General features: G+C 38.1%; 1 non-coding gene across 1 annotated transcript; it reads left to right on the top strand.

Moving 5' to 3' along the window:
- Window positions 1-416: 416 nt before the first annotated feature.
- TRNAT-UGU (transfer RNA threonine (anticodon UGU)) lies at window positions 417-489 on the top strand. Its single transcript has one exon. It is a non-coding gene; the product is annotated as a tRNA-Thr (tRNA).
- The last annotated feature ends 14,560 nt before the right edge of the window (window positions 490-15,049 follow it).

The following is a 15,049-nucleotide window of genomic DNA, read 5'->3' as shown; positions in this document are numbered from 1 at the left end:
CTAGGATATTATTAGATATTTTATGTGTGCTTCATGGTAACCACAAAGGATAAATCTGAAGAAGATTAAGATAAAGGAAACAAAACATACCACCACAAAAAGTCATCAAACCATAAATGAAGAGTGCAAAGGAGAAGGAAAAATACAAATCAAAACTTTGAAACAGGAGGAGAACAATGGGCAGAGGGAAAGTGTTTGAAATGTAGGTAGACAAAAGAGATTCAACCAAATATGCTTAATTCCTTCAGAAAAGAAGAAAAGCAATAGTAGAGAACTAATGTCTGTGAGACGTGTCCTCTTCTCTGTCTCTTGTTGATCCCCAGTTGTTAGCCATGCTGATCCCCTTATCTCCAAGAAAACAGAAGGATTTAGTGGTTATCAGCATATGAGACATAAGAAAATTAAAAAGGCGCTTTGGCTCCATAGCTCAGGGGTTAGAGCACTGGTCTTGTAAACCAGGGGTCACGAGTTCAAATCTCGCTGGGGCCTGAAGAGAGTACTTTCATTAATAAGAAAATTAAAAAGAACTCTAAAGTTTTAAGCATAACTGACTAAAAATATACTAATTTTAACAAAAAACAAATTCCTGAGTGCAGTGATTTAAGTCATTTGATTCCTAAAGTTCACATGTGTCCAAAATATTGGATTATGAGTTTTCATGATATGTCTGTGATTAAACTTGTTTTACAGGTTTTTTATATGCACCTCTTGATTTATTATTTTCATGCCTTATTTCTTACTTCTTCTTTGAAACTTCACAGCTGTGCTTATTTGTTCACCCTATATAGTACATCTTTGTTCTCAATTCTGGAACCTGTCTGCATGTTAGGCAGAAAATTACTTGATTTTAAGGCTAGTAACTCAGAGATCTTGTTTAGTTCATTGTAGTCTAATGACTCAGTTCCTGGCTTATTCCTTCTGTTCCTGAAAGCTCCTGTACCTTGGATTGTGATTCTGCTTTGATCTTAGTCTTTTTTGCTAATTGAAGTCTTATTCCTGGAGTTCAGATTCCATAGTGAGACTAAAACCTACTGATTCCTCACCATCTCTTCCCTAATAATTCAGAAATATCAATGAACAAGCACTGTTTTTGATAAAGTGTAGAAATGGAGGCTGCAACAAATACTGTGACAAAATTTTGTAAATTTTTTCCCCTGGTCTTCACCATTCCAATTAAATATTTGATTTACAATCTTTCAAAAATGAAAAAAGTTTATGATAATATAAATATATGTGACCCTGAACATATATCAATACACATGAGTGTGAATTTATATTTAATGTATAAAGTGAAGTTGCTCAGTCGTGTCCGACTCTTTGTAACTCCATGGACTGTATCCTACCAGGCTCCTCCGTCCATGGGATTTTCCAGGCAAGAGTACTGGAGTGGGTTGCCATTTCCCTCTCCAAGGAATTTTCCTGACCCAGGGATCGAACTCAGATCTCCCAAACTGCAGGCGGAGCTTTTACCACCTGAGCCACCAGGTAAGACCTAATGTGCCCCTTCAGATCTACCAGGAATATTATATTATCAACCAAGGTATCCCAGATACATTTTTTCATAATACATTAAATAAATAAATAAATTACAGTGGGTGATTTTAGTATAAGTCTTTCAGTATAATTTTTAGTATTAGTATATCAGATTTTAGTATAATCTTTTAAAATCATCCAGTTTAATTAATTAATTTGATTTATTGTGAAAAAATGTATCTGGGATACCTTACTTGATAATCTAATAGGAGAGAAACATTTAACCGAATGTTAAATTAAAACAATAAAATCACTGTCTTCAATATCTCTAAGTGCTTAGGGAGTAGTTTCAAGCTTTTAGTCTCTTCATTGGCTAAGGAAGCTATTAAAAGAGCATGACTCAGCATTAGGACTGTTTATTATTCCCGGTATATCTGAAGGGGCAAAGTTTGAAAGCAGTAGGAGATCTAGGACTCCTTTGCACAATAATGTTTGTATTATTATATTATTTATCTTCCATGTGTTGGGGAAATATAATTAAAAATAAAAATTTCCCCAAATCCAGAAATACTCTCCACAAAAGTAGTAAGGAATAAAGGAAAGAAAATAAAAACATTTTATTACTGAATAAAATATTAACCCAGAATGTGATGCAAATCATAAGCAATGTGCTTAGAGATTACAAATACATTTAAAAATCTCATTCTTTTATATAGCCAAGCAGATGCAATCCATCACATTAATGTTCTCAATATGAATAATAACTTGTCTTTAAATAGAAGGACTTGACAGCACAATTGAGCTAAACAAGGCTTTGGTCCATGTGATCAGTTTAGTTAGTTTTCTGTGATTGTGGTTCTCATTCTGTCTACCCTCTGATGGATAAGAACAAAAGGCTTATGGAAACTTCCTAATGGGAGAGACTGAGAGGGAAACTGGATCTTGTTCTGATGTGCAGGGCCATGTTCAGTAAATCTTTAATCCAAATTTCTCTTGATGGGCAGTGCTGTGTTCCTTCCTGTTACTTGACCTGAGGCCAAACTATGGTGGAGGTAATGAAGATAATGGTAACTTCCTTCAGCATATGGTCCACTTGAGAATGGAATGAACTCCTTATTGTCAAATTCAGACTTAAATTGAAGAAAGTAGGGAAAACCACTAGACCATTCAGGTATGACCTAAATCAAATCCCTTATGATTATACAGTGGAAGTGACAAATAGATTCAAGGGATTAGATGTGATAGAGTGCCTGAAGAACTATGAACAGAGGTTCATGGCATTGTACAGGAGGCAGAGGTCAAGACCATCACCAAGAAAAAGAAATGCAAAAAGGCAAAATGCTTGTCTGAGGAGAGCTTACAAATAGCTGAGAAAAGAAGAGAATCTAAAGGCAAAGGAGAAAAGGAAAGATATACCCATTTGAATGCATAGTTGCAAAGAATAGCCAGGAGAGATAAGAAAGCCTTCCTCAGCCATAAATGCAAAGAAATAGAGGAAAACAATAGAATGGGAAAGACTAGAGATCCCTTTAAGAACATTAGAGATACCAAGGGAACATTTCATGCAAAGATGAGCACAATAAAGGACAAAAATGATATGGACCTAACAAAAGCAGAAGATATTAAGAAGTAGTGGCAAGAATACACAGAAGAACTATACAAAAAAGATCTTCATGACCCAGATAACCATGATGGTGTGATCACTCACCTAGAGCCAGATATCCTGGAATGCAAAATCAAGTGGGCCTTAGGAAATCACCACGAACAAAGATAATGGAGGTAATGGAACTACAGTTGAGCTATTTCAAATCCTAGAAGATGATGCTGTGAAAGTGCTGAACTCAATATGCCAGCAAATTTGGAAAACTCGGCAGTGGCCACAGGACTGGAAAAGGTCAGTTTTCATTCTAGTGAAGTCACTCAGTCGTGTCCAACTCTTTGTGACCCCAGGGACTATAGCCTAACAGGCTCCTCCATTCATGGAACTTTCCAGGTAAGAATACTGGAGTGGGTTGCCATTTCAAGGCAATGCCAAAGAATGTTCAAAATACCGTACATTTGCTTCAGTTCCATCCACCTCATTAGAACTTACTCAAATACATTTTTTATACCTGAGTAATATCCCATTGTGTATGTGTACCACAACTTTCTTATCCATCCATCTGCTGATGAACATCTAGTTTGATTCCATGTCTTAGCTATTGCAAACAGTGCTGCAATGAACATTGGGGTACATGTGTCTTTCAGTTCTGGTTTCCTTGATGTGTATTCCCAGCAGTGGGGTTGCTGGGTCACATGCAAGCATATGGAGAAGGCAATAGCAACCCACTCCAGTACTCTTGCCTGGAAAATCCCATGACAGAGGAGTCTGATAGGCTGCAGTTCATGGGATCGCAGAGTCGGACATGACTGAGCAACTTCACTTTGGCTTTTCACTTTCAAGCATTGGAGGACATGACAATCCACTCCAGTGTTCTTGCCTGGAGAATCCCAGGGACGGGGGAGCCTGGTGGCCTTCCATCTATGGGGTCATACAGAATCGGACACGACTGAAGCGACTTAGCAGCAGCAGCATGCAAGTTCTACTCCCGGTTTTGTAAGGAATCTCCACACTGTTCTCCATAGTTGCTGTACTAGTTTGCATTTCCTCGAACAGTGCAAGAGCTTTCCCTTTTCTCCACACCCTTTCTAGCACTTAATTTTTGGAGACTTTTTGATGGCAACCATTCTAACCAATGTGAGATGGTACCTCATTGTGGTTTTGGTTCACATTTCTCTAATAATGACTAATGTTGAGCATCTTTTCCTGTGTTTATTAACCATCTCTATGTCTTCTTTGGAGAAATGTCTGTTTAGTTCTTTGGCCCACTTTTTGATTGGGTTGTTTTTTCATCTTGTATTGAGTTACATGAATTGCTTATATATTTTAGAGATTAGTTCTTTATCAGTTGCTTTGTTTGCTTTTAGTTTCTCCCATTCTGAAGGCTGCCTTTTCACCTTGCTTATAGATTCTTTCCTTGTGCAAAGGGTTTTAAGTTTAATTAGGTCCCATTTCTTTATTTTTCTTTTTATTTCCATTACTCTGGGTGGTGGGCCTAAGAGGATCTTGCTGTGATTTATGTCAGAGAGTGTTCTATATTTTTCTCTAGTAGTTTTATAGCTTCTGGTCTTACATTTAGATCTTTAATCCATTTTGAGTTTATTTTTTGTATATGAAGTTAGAAAGTGTTCTAGTTTCATTCTTTTGCATTGGCTGACCAGTTTTCCTAGCACCACTTGTTAAAAAGATTGTCTTTTCTCCATTTTATATTTTTGCCTCCTTTGTCAAAGGTAAGGTGTCCATAGGTGCATGGATTTATCTTTGGGTTTTCTATTTTGTTCCACTGATCTATATTTCTGTCGTTGTGCCAGTATCATACTCTCTTGATGACTGTAGTTTTGTAGTATAGTCTGAATTCTAGCAGGTTGATTCCTGCAGTTCCATTCTTCTTTCTCATGATTACTTTGGCTCTTCAAAGTAATTTTTGTTTCCATACAAACTGTGAAATTATTTATTCTAGTTCTGTGAAAAAGTGTCTTTTATGATTATTGCTGAATCTATCAATTGCTTTGAGTAGAATATTCATTTTCATTATATTGATTCTTTCAATCCAAGAGCATAATATATTTCTTCATTTATTCGTGTCATCTTTGATTTCTTTCATCAGTGTTTTATAATTTTCTAGATATAGATATTTTGTTTCTTTAGGTAAATTTATTCCTAGGTATTTTATTCTTTTCGTTGCACTGGTGAATGTGATTGTTTACTTAATTTCTCTTTCTGTTTTTTTTTTTTTTTTTTTCATTGTAAATGTATAGGATGTAAGGGATTTCTGTGTATTAATTTTATATCCTGAAAATTAACTATATTCATTGATTAGCTCTAATCATTTTCTGGCAGTGTCTGTGGGGTTTTCTATGCAGAGGATTATGCCATCTGCAAACCATGAGAGTTTTGAGTCTTCTTTTTCAATCTGGATTCCTCTCATTTCTTTCTCTTCTCTGATGGCTATGGCTAGGACTTCCAAAACAATGTTGACTAGTAGTGGTGAGAGTGGGCACCCTTTCCTTGTTCCTGATTTTAGAGAAAATGCTTTCAGTTTTTTGCCTTTGAAGATAACATTTGCCATGGGTTTGTCATATATGGCTTTTACTATGTTGAGGTATATTGAGTATATGCCTGCTTTCTGGAGAGTGTTTATCATAAATGGATATTGAACTTTGTCAAAGGTTTTCTCTGCATCTGTTGAGATAATCATATAGTTTTTATATTTCAATTTATTATGGTGCATCACATTAATTGATTAGCTATACTGAAAAATCCTTGCATCCCTGGAATGAAGTCCACTTGGTCATGATACATGATCTCTTTTAGTATGTTGTTAGTTTCTGTTTGCTAGAATTTTGTTGAGGATTTTTGCATCTATATTCATCAGTGATATTGGCCTGTAGTTTTCTTTGTCATGGCATCTTTTTCTCTTTCATGACTTTTAAGTATGTTCATTGATTTTAGCTATCGAAAAATCAGCTGTTATCCTTATGAAAATCTCCTTGTGTGTTATTTGTTGTTTTTCCCTTGCTGTTTAAAAAAATAATAGTAATTTGTTTATTTTAATTATTTACATTTACTCTTTGAGTTTAATTTTTTTTAGTTTAATTATATATCTCTTGGGGTGTTTCACCTTGGATTTATCCTGTTTGGAACTCTCTGGGTTTCTTGAACTTGGGTGGTTATTTCCTTCCCTACTTTAGGGAAGTTTTTTACTATTATCTCAAGTATTTTCTCATGCCCCCTTTTTTGGTATTCTTCTTCTGGAACACCTATGATTCAAATATTGGGGCATTTAACATCGTCACATAGGTCTCTGATGCTGTCCTCATTTCTTTTAATTCTTTTTCTTTTTTCCTCTCTACTTCATTTATTTCCACCATCCTACCTTCCGCCTCACTTATCCTCTCTTCTGCGTCAGTTATTCTACTGGTTATTCTCTGGTTCTCAGTTATCCTCTGGTCCCCTCCAGACTGAATATAAGTTATTGCTTTGTTCATTGATTGACTTTTTATTTCTTATATTTCTCTATCTTTGTCTCTAGTCTATTTTTCTATAACTCCATTTTGTTTTCAAGATTTTGTATCACCTTTACTATCATTATTTTGAATTCTTTTTCAGGTAGACTCTCTATCTCCTCCTCTTTTGTTTGGTTTGATTCTATTAAGTTTCTTCACCTGCTAAATATTTATTTGCCTTTTCATTTTGCTTAGATTCTTGTGTTTGGTGTGCCCTTTCTGCAGACTGGAAATTTGTGGTTCTTCTTAATTGTGAAATCTACGCTTTGTGGATGGGGTTGGAATAGTGGCTTGTCAGGATTTCCTGGTTGGGGGAACTTGTGTCTGGGTTCTGGTGGGTGTTGCTTGATCTCTTTTCTCAGGAGTGCAATGAAGTCTTCAGTGGTGTTTTGTGGAGTCTTTGGGTTTGACATGGCTTTGGGCTGCCCATCTTTTAATGTTCAGGATTATGTTTCTGCTGCTGGAGAATTTGTGTGGTGTGTCTTGCACTGGAACTCTTGGCTGTTGTGTGGAGCTTGGTCTCAGTGTAGGTATGGAGACCTTGGGTGAGTTCTTGTCTATAAATATCCCCTGGAGCCTGGAGTTCTCTGATGTTCTAAACTTCTGGAGTTAAGCCTCCTGCCTTTAGGTTTTGATCCTTCTCTACAATAGACTCACAACTTTTCCATTCATACAGCATAGAAGACAAAACCCCTAGGTTAATGTTGAAACAGCTCTCCACAGCCAGGGACACCCAGATAGATTCACAAGTTATATAAAGAAGAGAACAGGGAGGATGGAGATAGAGGTGGCCAGGAACAGAAAAGGGAGAGTCAAAAGGTGAGAGTGAAATTAAACCAGTAATCAAATCTCTAAGTGAGAAAGGATACTGAAGATTAGATTCATAAAGGTACAAAATTGATAACAAATATCAAAAAGCAAAGATTAAAAACCTAGAACAGAGGTTGGATTCTCAAAATTATAATATAAAACATAGAAATCAAAATTGATCACAAAAATTTAAAAAAATATGTAATTTGTTTTTTTTAAAATAGGGTTTTTGTTGAAATGTAATACTAGGCTATAAAAATGAAAGTTAAATGTGTAACAGAGAACTGATTTTTTTTTTAATTAAAAAGTGTTAATAGTAAAAATATATCTGGGAGTTTATCTGGAGCTGTTGTAGGCAGTGTAAAGTCAGTTCAGTGTCAGATAGTCCTTTGTTCTGGCTTGTACTTGTTCTCAAAGTCTGTAGTTGTCCTTCAAATGCACAATCTCAGCAATAATTGCAGGTTTTTAATAGTTGCACCTGTCACTTCCAGAGCAGCTCCCCCTTTTTTGTTTATTTTGACTTCCTCTGTTTGTAAGTCTCTTCAGTGTCTAATTTCTGCCCTGATACAAGGGGGCAAAGGCGGTCACTTATTTAGGCACACTTGTTCAGCTGTGCTGTGGAGAGGGAGGGACACTGCAAACAAATACTGCTGGCATGTATGGGGAGTCTTACTGGATGAACCATCTTACAGGATGAACCAAACTGGGTTTGCCACAGCCCGGGCAGAGTGCATTTCCCAGGACCACACTGCTCAGGCTCCAGGGTGCTCTGCAAGGGGACAGTCGCAAGTGGGCCCTCTGTTATCTGCCTTTCCCAGGTCTAAGCTGCTCAGGTTCTTGGGTGCTCCACAGGGGCACAGACCCGGATGGGCTGTGCGTCTTGTTCTATTCCCAGGTCCAACCCACTCTCCCAACTAAGCGCTTGGCGAGATCACTGTCCTAGGTGGGCCGTGAATTTTATGCACCTCCCCTGTTCCAGCTGCTTCGTTTCCCAGGTGTGCCACAAGGGCACAGTCCCATGTATGCTGTGTGTGTTTTCTGGGGAGTTAATCTCAGGCTGTGACACTCCTGGCAGATGTGAACTGTCCAAGATCCCAGGAGGACATGGTTAGCAACTGGCAGCCTGCTCACAGTTTATTGGATGATGAGCTCTCCATGGCTGAGATTGCAGCAGCCCCTTGCTTTCTGGCTTTTGCTGTCAGACACCTGCCTCTCTGCCTCTGGGGTGGGAGGTCCCTAAACAGCAGCTGGCTTGCTCTCCTTTGTTATTTGTTACAATCCTTTGTTCTGTGAGTGTACCATGAGTCACTGTGTGGCATTAGAGCATTAGAGTCTTTTGTGGGAAAGGGCCTTTTTTTTGGTCTCTCTGGTGATCCCACAGTTTGGGTTGCTATGTCACATTAGTTCGCTCAGATTATCCTCAGGGCATTCAAGCCTGATCCTTACCCTAAGGACCAATGATGCAGCCCACACCTCCCTGCCGAGCCCCCACCCGCTGCTGGTGGGAGCAAGCGTCTGAGCTGGTAGTCACGGTTAGGCACATATTCTGCGGGTTTTTTTTTTTTTTTTTTTAATTTTCCTCTCGGTTATGTTGCCCTCTGAGATTCAAAAACTCCCCCACAGACACACCTGTAAGAGATTTTCCTATTGTGCAGAAACTTCTCCTTCACCACTCCCTCCCCAGGATGGGTCTCCATCCCTAAATCTTTTGTCTCTGTTTTCTTCTTTTATATTTTGTCCTACCTCCTTTTGAAGAGATTTGGCTGTCTTTCTGGGTGCCTGATGTCCTCTGCCAGTGTTCAGAAGTTGTTCTGTGGAAGTTGCTCAACACTCAAATGATCTTTTGATGAATTTGTGGGGGAGAAAGTGGTCTCCCCATCCAATTCCTCTGCCATCTTGGGACCACCCCTCTAATTTACTTTTATTTCATCCTCATCAGTCATTGGCATCATCATTCTTTCAGGCTTTTTATTTCATAAGAAAAATATTATACTTTTAAAAAAATTCTTTTATTCAAGAATGGTTGATTTACAATGTTTTGTTAATTTCTTCTGTACAGCAAAGTGATTCAGTTATATATATCTATATATACATTCTTTTTTATATTCTTTTCCATTATGGTTTATCACAGGGCATTGGGAACAGTTTTCTGTGCTATGTATTATAGTTTGCTAGCCCCATTCTCTCAATCCACTCTTTACTCACCCCTCTTCCCTCTTGGCAACCTCAAATTTGTTCTCTGAATGTGTGTTTGTTTCATAGGTAAGTTCATTTGTATCATATTTTAGATTCCACATGTAAGTGATATCATATGGTGTTTGTCTTTCTCAATCTGACTTACATCACTTTAGTCTGACAACCTAGAGGACCATCCATGTTGTTGCATATATAGTGTTTTAAATATGCACTTTAAAATTATTTGTGAGATTGTTTGCATATTGACCTTTATAGCCATTTGCATTGGAAAATCAAAGTGGAGTTGTTGTTGCCAAGAGAACCCTCTAAAATGAAACTAGGAGTCTATTGAGGATGTGTGACGTACACATCTCATCTCAGGACTTCCCCGGTGATCCAGTGGTTAAGACTCCATGCTTCCAATGCAGGGGGTACAGGTTAGAAAACTAAAATCTCACATGATGCATGGTGCAGCCAGAACATGCCCAATGTTCCAAAAACAAAAATACTTATCAGACTGAGAAATTGGATATATCTTATCATATCAGTAAACAAGGATGTGACAGTTATCAGCAAGTGTACCTACCATGGATGGTGAGCTGGTGAGCCCTGAGGAAACTCAAGAAGGAAGGAATACCTCCCATCTAGCAGTCATCAGACTGCAGCCACTTCTTGTGAGCCTTGAAGAAGTTCAGAGGAAACTGGCCCTAAATAGCTGAGGTGCATATCCAAGGAATGATTTCAATGAGCCCAGACTTTGGCATCTTCTCATACATAGAAAAGCATTAAATTCCTTAACTTGGAATACCTGTTCTTCTTTGATCAACAATAATCTTTTGATGTTCAAACTACTTCCACTTTGTTACAAAACTTCTGTAAAACTTGGCTCTTCCCCTCCCCTCAGAGTAGTTTCTCTCAGGTTTACTTGAGATGCTATCTCCTGGGCTTGAAGTCTTAAAATATTCCCACTGATTAAAACATAATTCTCAACTTTTAGGTTGTGATTTTTTTTTTTTTTTGTAAGTCCACAAGACCCTTACCCTAAAATAACTCATAGTAGTCTATCTATTTATTGAGGAGGAAGACAATTTCTTCTACCCTTCTAGGTTATTCTGACTGGAGAGAGTCAGTTACAGGACATGACCAGAAAAAGCTCAATAAACAAAAGTAAGGTTATTATGCAGATTTAAGTCAGTGCCTTCTCCATTGATAAGAATTTCTAGAGTGTTGGTCATTCTCCTCTTCTTGGTACAGTGAGGAAGACCCTCTTACAAATGGTGATCACCCTTAAAAATGTAATTATTTCTTATAAAAGGGTAAATCCTACTTGATTTTCAAAGTTATCTCCTTTTCTACTGTTTCTTAGAAAGCAACCAGCTTAAAATAATTGATATGCTAAAAGGCTTATTTTGGAGTAGCAGACTTTGTTCTCCACAGGACTCTTATCCTAAATAATTTGAGACAGCCTATCTGAGAGTCCCCTGGACTGCAAGGAGATCCAACCAATTCATCCTAAAGGAGATCAGTTCTGAGTATTCATTGAAAGGACTGATGCTGAAGCTGAAATTCCAGTACTTTGCCACCTGATGTGAAGAGCTGAATCATTTGAAAAGACACTGATGGGAAAGATTGAAGGTGGGAGGAGAAGGGGACAACAGAGGATGAGATGGTTGAATGGCATCACCGACTCAATGGGCATGAGTTTGGGTAAACTCTAGGAGTTGGTGATGTACAGGGAGGCCTGGCGTGCTGCAGTCCATGGGGTCGCAAAGAGTCAGACATGACTGAGCGACTGAACTGAACTGAACTGTTAAGGACAAATATTTTCCTTCTGATGTTAGAGTACAGCCTCATGACTTTTGCCTTTATAAGCCCTTGACTCTTTCTTTTCCCTAGAGTGCTCTTTTGGTTTTATTCAAAACTGTTTCCTACATTGCAATTCAATCAACAATATCTGTTTTTTCACTTTTGTTTCGAGATAACTTTCTTTAAATGGTATACTGATTTACAAGAGTTTTAAAAAAATGTTAAGGATCTTATTATCAGATATGTAATTTATGATATATTTTTTCTAGTTTTTAAAAAAATATTTAAATGTTTTTATGGTATACAGGTTTCAAATTTCATGTAGTCAAGACTTTCTTTATACTCCCTGAGTTTGCATCATACTTAGAAAAATTTCCTTCATTTAAGTATTATAAAAACAAAGTCATAAAACATTCTCTTTTCATCCAAGATTTATTTTATCCTTAAGTTAAAGGAAGGGAGACCTCTTCCACAGCCCAAGAGTGGGCTCTTGTCTAACATTTGGAAATGAATTATCTGAGGAGACACATGTGCTGACAAAGCAAGAGACTTTATCAGAAAGGGGAACCAAGGTGGTGAGTAGGAGGGTAAGGGGACCCAGGGGAACTGTTCTGTCATGTCATTTTCAGTCTCAGTCTCAGGTTTTGTGGTAATGGTGTTAGTTTCTAGGTTCTCTAAAAACTATCATTTTGACTCAAGGTTCTTCCCAGTGGTGTGTGCATTACTCAGTCAAGATGGATTCCAGTGAGAAAGATTCTTTTTCTTTTTTTGCACAGCAAAGAAAACTATAAGTAAGGTGAAAAGACAGCCCTCAGATTGGGAGAAAATAATAGCAAATGAAGCAACAGACAAAGGATTAATCTCAAAAACATACAAGCAACTCCTGCAGCTCAATTCCAGAAAAATTAATGACCCAATCAAAAAATGGGCCATTGTTGTGCAAAAGCTTTTAAGTTTCATTAGGTCCCATTTGCTTGTTTTTGCTTTTATTTCCAATATTCTGGGAGGTGGGTCATAGAGGATCCTGCTGTGATTTATGTCGGAGAGTGTTTTGCCTATGTTCTCCTCTAGTTTTATAGTTTCTGGTCTTATATTTAGATCTTTAATCCATTTTGAGTTTATTTTTGTGTATGGTGTTAGAAAGTGTTCTAGTTTCATTCTTTTACAAGTGATTGACCAATTTTCCCAGCACCACTTGTTAAAGAGGACTCTGTGGGAAAAGGCGAGGGTGGGATGTTTTGAGAGAACAGCATCGAAACATGTATATTATCTATGGTGAAACAGATAACCAGCCCAGGTTGGATGCATGAGACAAGTGCTCAGGCCTGGTGCACTGGGAAGACCCAGAGGGATTGGGTAGAGAGGGAGGAGGAGGGGGGAGCAAGATGGGGAATACATGTAAATCCACAGCTGATTCATGTCAATGTATGACAAAAATCACTACAATATTGTAAAGTAATTAGCCTCCAACTAATAAAAATAAATGGAATAAGCAAACAAACAAAGATCATGGCATCTGGTCCCATCACTTCATGGCAAATAGATGGGGAAACAATGGAAACAGTAACAGACTTTATTTTTGGGGGCTCAAAAATCACTGCAGATGGTGACTTCAGCCACGAAATTAAAAGACACTTGCTTCTTTGAAGAAAAGTTATGATAAACCTAAACAGCATATCAAAAAGCAGAGACATTACTGACAAAGTCCATCCAGTCAAAGCTATGGTTTTTCCAGTAGCCATGTATTGGACCAATACATGGTTCAATGTATTGTAAGAATTGGACCAATATAAAAAAGCTGAACACTGAAGAATTGATGCTTTTGAGCTACGGTGTTGGAGAAGACTCTTGAGTCCCTTGGACTGCAAGGAGATCCAATCAGTCAATCCTAAAGGAAATCAATCCTAAATATTCATTGGAAGGACTGAGGCTGAAGCTGAATCTCCAATACTTTCGCCACCTGGTGTGAAGAGCCAACTCATTAGAAAAGCCCCTGATACTGGGAAAGATTGAAGGCAGGAGGAGAAGGGGACGACAGAGGGTAAAATGGTTGGATGGCATCACTGACTCAATGGACATGAGTTTGAGCAAGTTCTGAGAGATGGTGAAGGACAGGGAAGCCTGGGGTACTGCAGCCCATGGGTTCACAGAGAGTCGGACATGACTGAGTGACTGAACAATAACAGAATTATAAAATAATATAAAATCTGTACCACTTGTGTACAGATATATTTCTCTCCTTGATTAAAAATTTAGGTAGTATCAATATATTTTCACTAAAACCTAGTTTTAAAGAATGTATCTTTATTCATTGTATTTATTTATGGCTGTGCTGGGGCTTCATTGCTGCTAGCATACCTTCTGCAGTGTGGTAACTAGGATAGACTTTCTAGTTGGGGTGCATAGGCTTCTCATTGCAGTGGTTTCTCTTGTGGAGCATGAACTCTAGCACAGAGGCCTCAGTAATTGCACCACATGGGCTTATGGGCTCTAGAGCACTAGCTCAGTAGTTGTGGCACACAGCCTATGGGCTTAATTGTCCTGCTGCATGTGGAATCTTCCTGGACCAGGGATTGAACCCGGGTCCCCTGCATTGGATTCTTTACAACTGAGACACCAGGGAAGCCCTACAGGCTCTTTTTTTTTTTTTCCAGAGACCAAGAGCCCTACAGACTCTTTTTGTGTGTGTGTGATTCCTCTAGAATTTTAATACAAGTAGGTTATGTTTTCATGATGCAGTTATACATGTGATAGCCATTTAATTGGTAGATCATTTTTAAAGATCTTTCATTGTAGAAAAAAAATGTGAACTAAAAGCTCTTAATACTAATCAACTTCTCCCCTTCCCCCACCTTTTTATTATTAACTTTATTAGGTAGTCTTTATGGTAGTCATTGTGTTGTGTGACTCAGATGTCCCTTGAAGAGAGAAACTGCTGCTGGGGGTGTACTTAGCTGACAGTCTCCTGCTGTGAATTTTTTCAGGGTCATCTGAGCTTTAGATCCAAGGTCATGTTCTTCCTGGCAACTCCCAGGTGATGACTGAGCACAGTGGTATTATAAGGCTGACTGCACCTGCCAAGTGTCTTCTAACAAAAGTCTTTGTGGTAAGCCCCACCCTCGGCTGATTGAGACCTACCTTCTCAGAGGCAAGGCTTTTCCTTCCAGCGTTCCTTCATTTCTCATATCCTTTCATAAGTGTCAGAACTGTTTTGCAATCTGGAAATTTTACCGGCCATTTGCTGCTGGTTTAATCTTTTACCTTCCTCAGCCATTTCTCCTAATATATCTATATATGTAACACACATATGTGTGCTCTACTGAGTTACTTCAATCATGTCTGACACTTTGTGACCCTATGGACTGTAGCCCATCAGGATCCTCTGTCCATGGGATCTCTAGGCAAGAATACTGGAGTGGGTTGCTTGCCCTCTTTCAGGGGATCTTTTTGATCCAGAATTGAACCCATGTCTCTATGTCTTTTATGTTTCCTGCATTATCAGGTGGGTTCTTTACCACTAGTGCCACCATATATATCAGAGTATAATATATATAAATATATACAAATGTATCAGAGGATATATGTATAAGTATATATAATATATAGCAATATATATAAAATATGTATAAGTTTAGTTGTAACTCTGCCTTGCTGATTGCAACCCAAATGATTCTATTGA

This window comes from Muntiacus reevesi, chromosome 1 (genome assembly GCF_963930625.1).
Source record: "Muntiacus reevesi chromosome 1, mMunRee1.1, whole genome shotgun sequence".
In the NCBI taxonomy this organism is placed as follows: Eukaryota; Metazoa; Chordata; class Mammalia; order Artiodactyla; family Cervidae; genus Muntiacus; species Muntiacus reevesi.
Note: the sequence above shows the minus strand (reverse complement) of the source record. Positions and strands in the feature narration are given on the sequence as shown.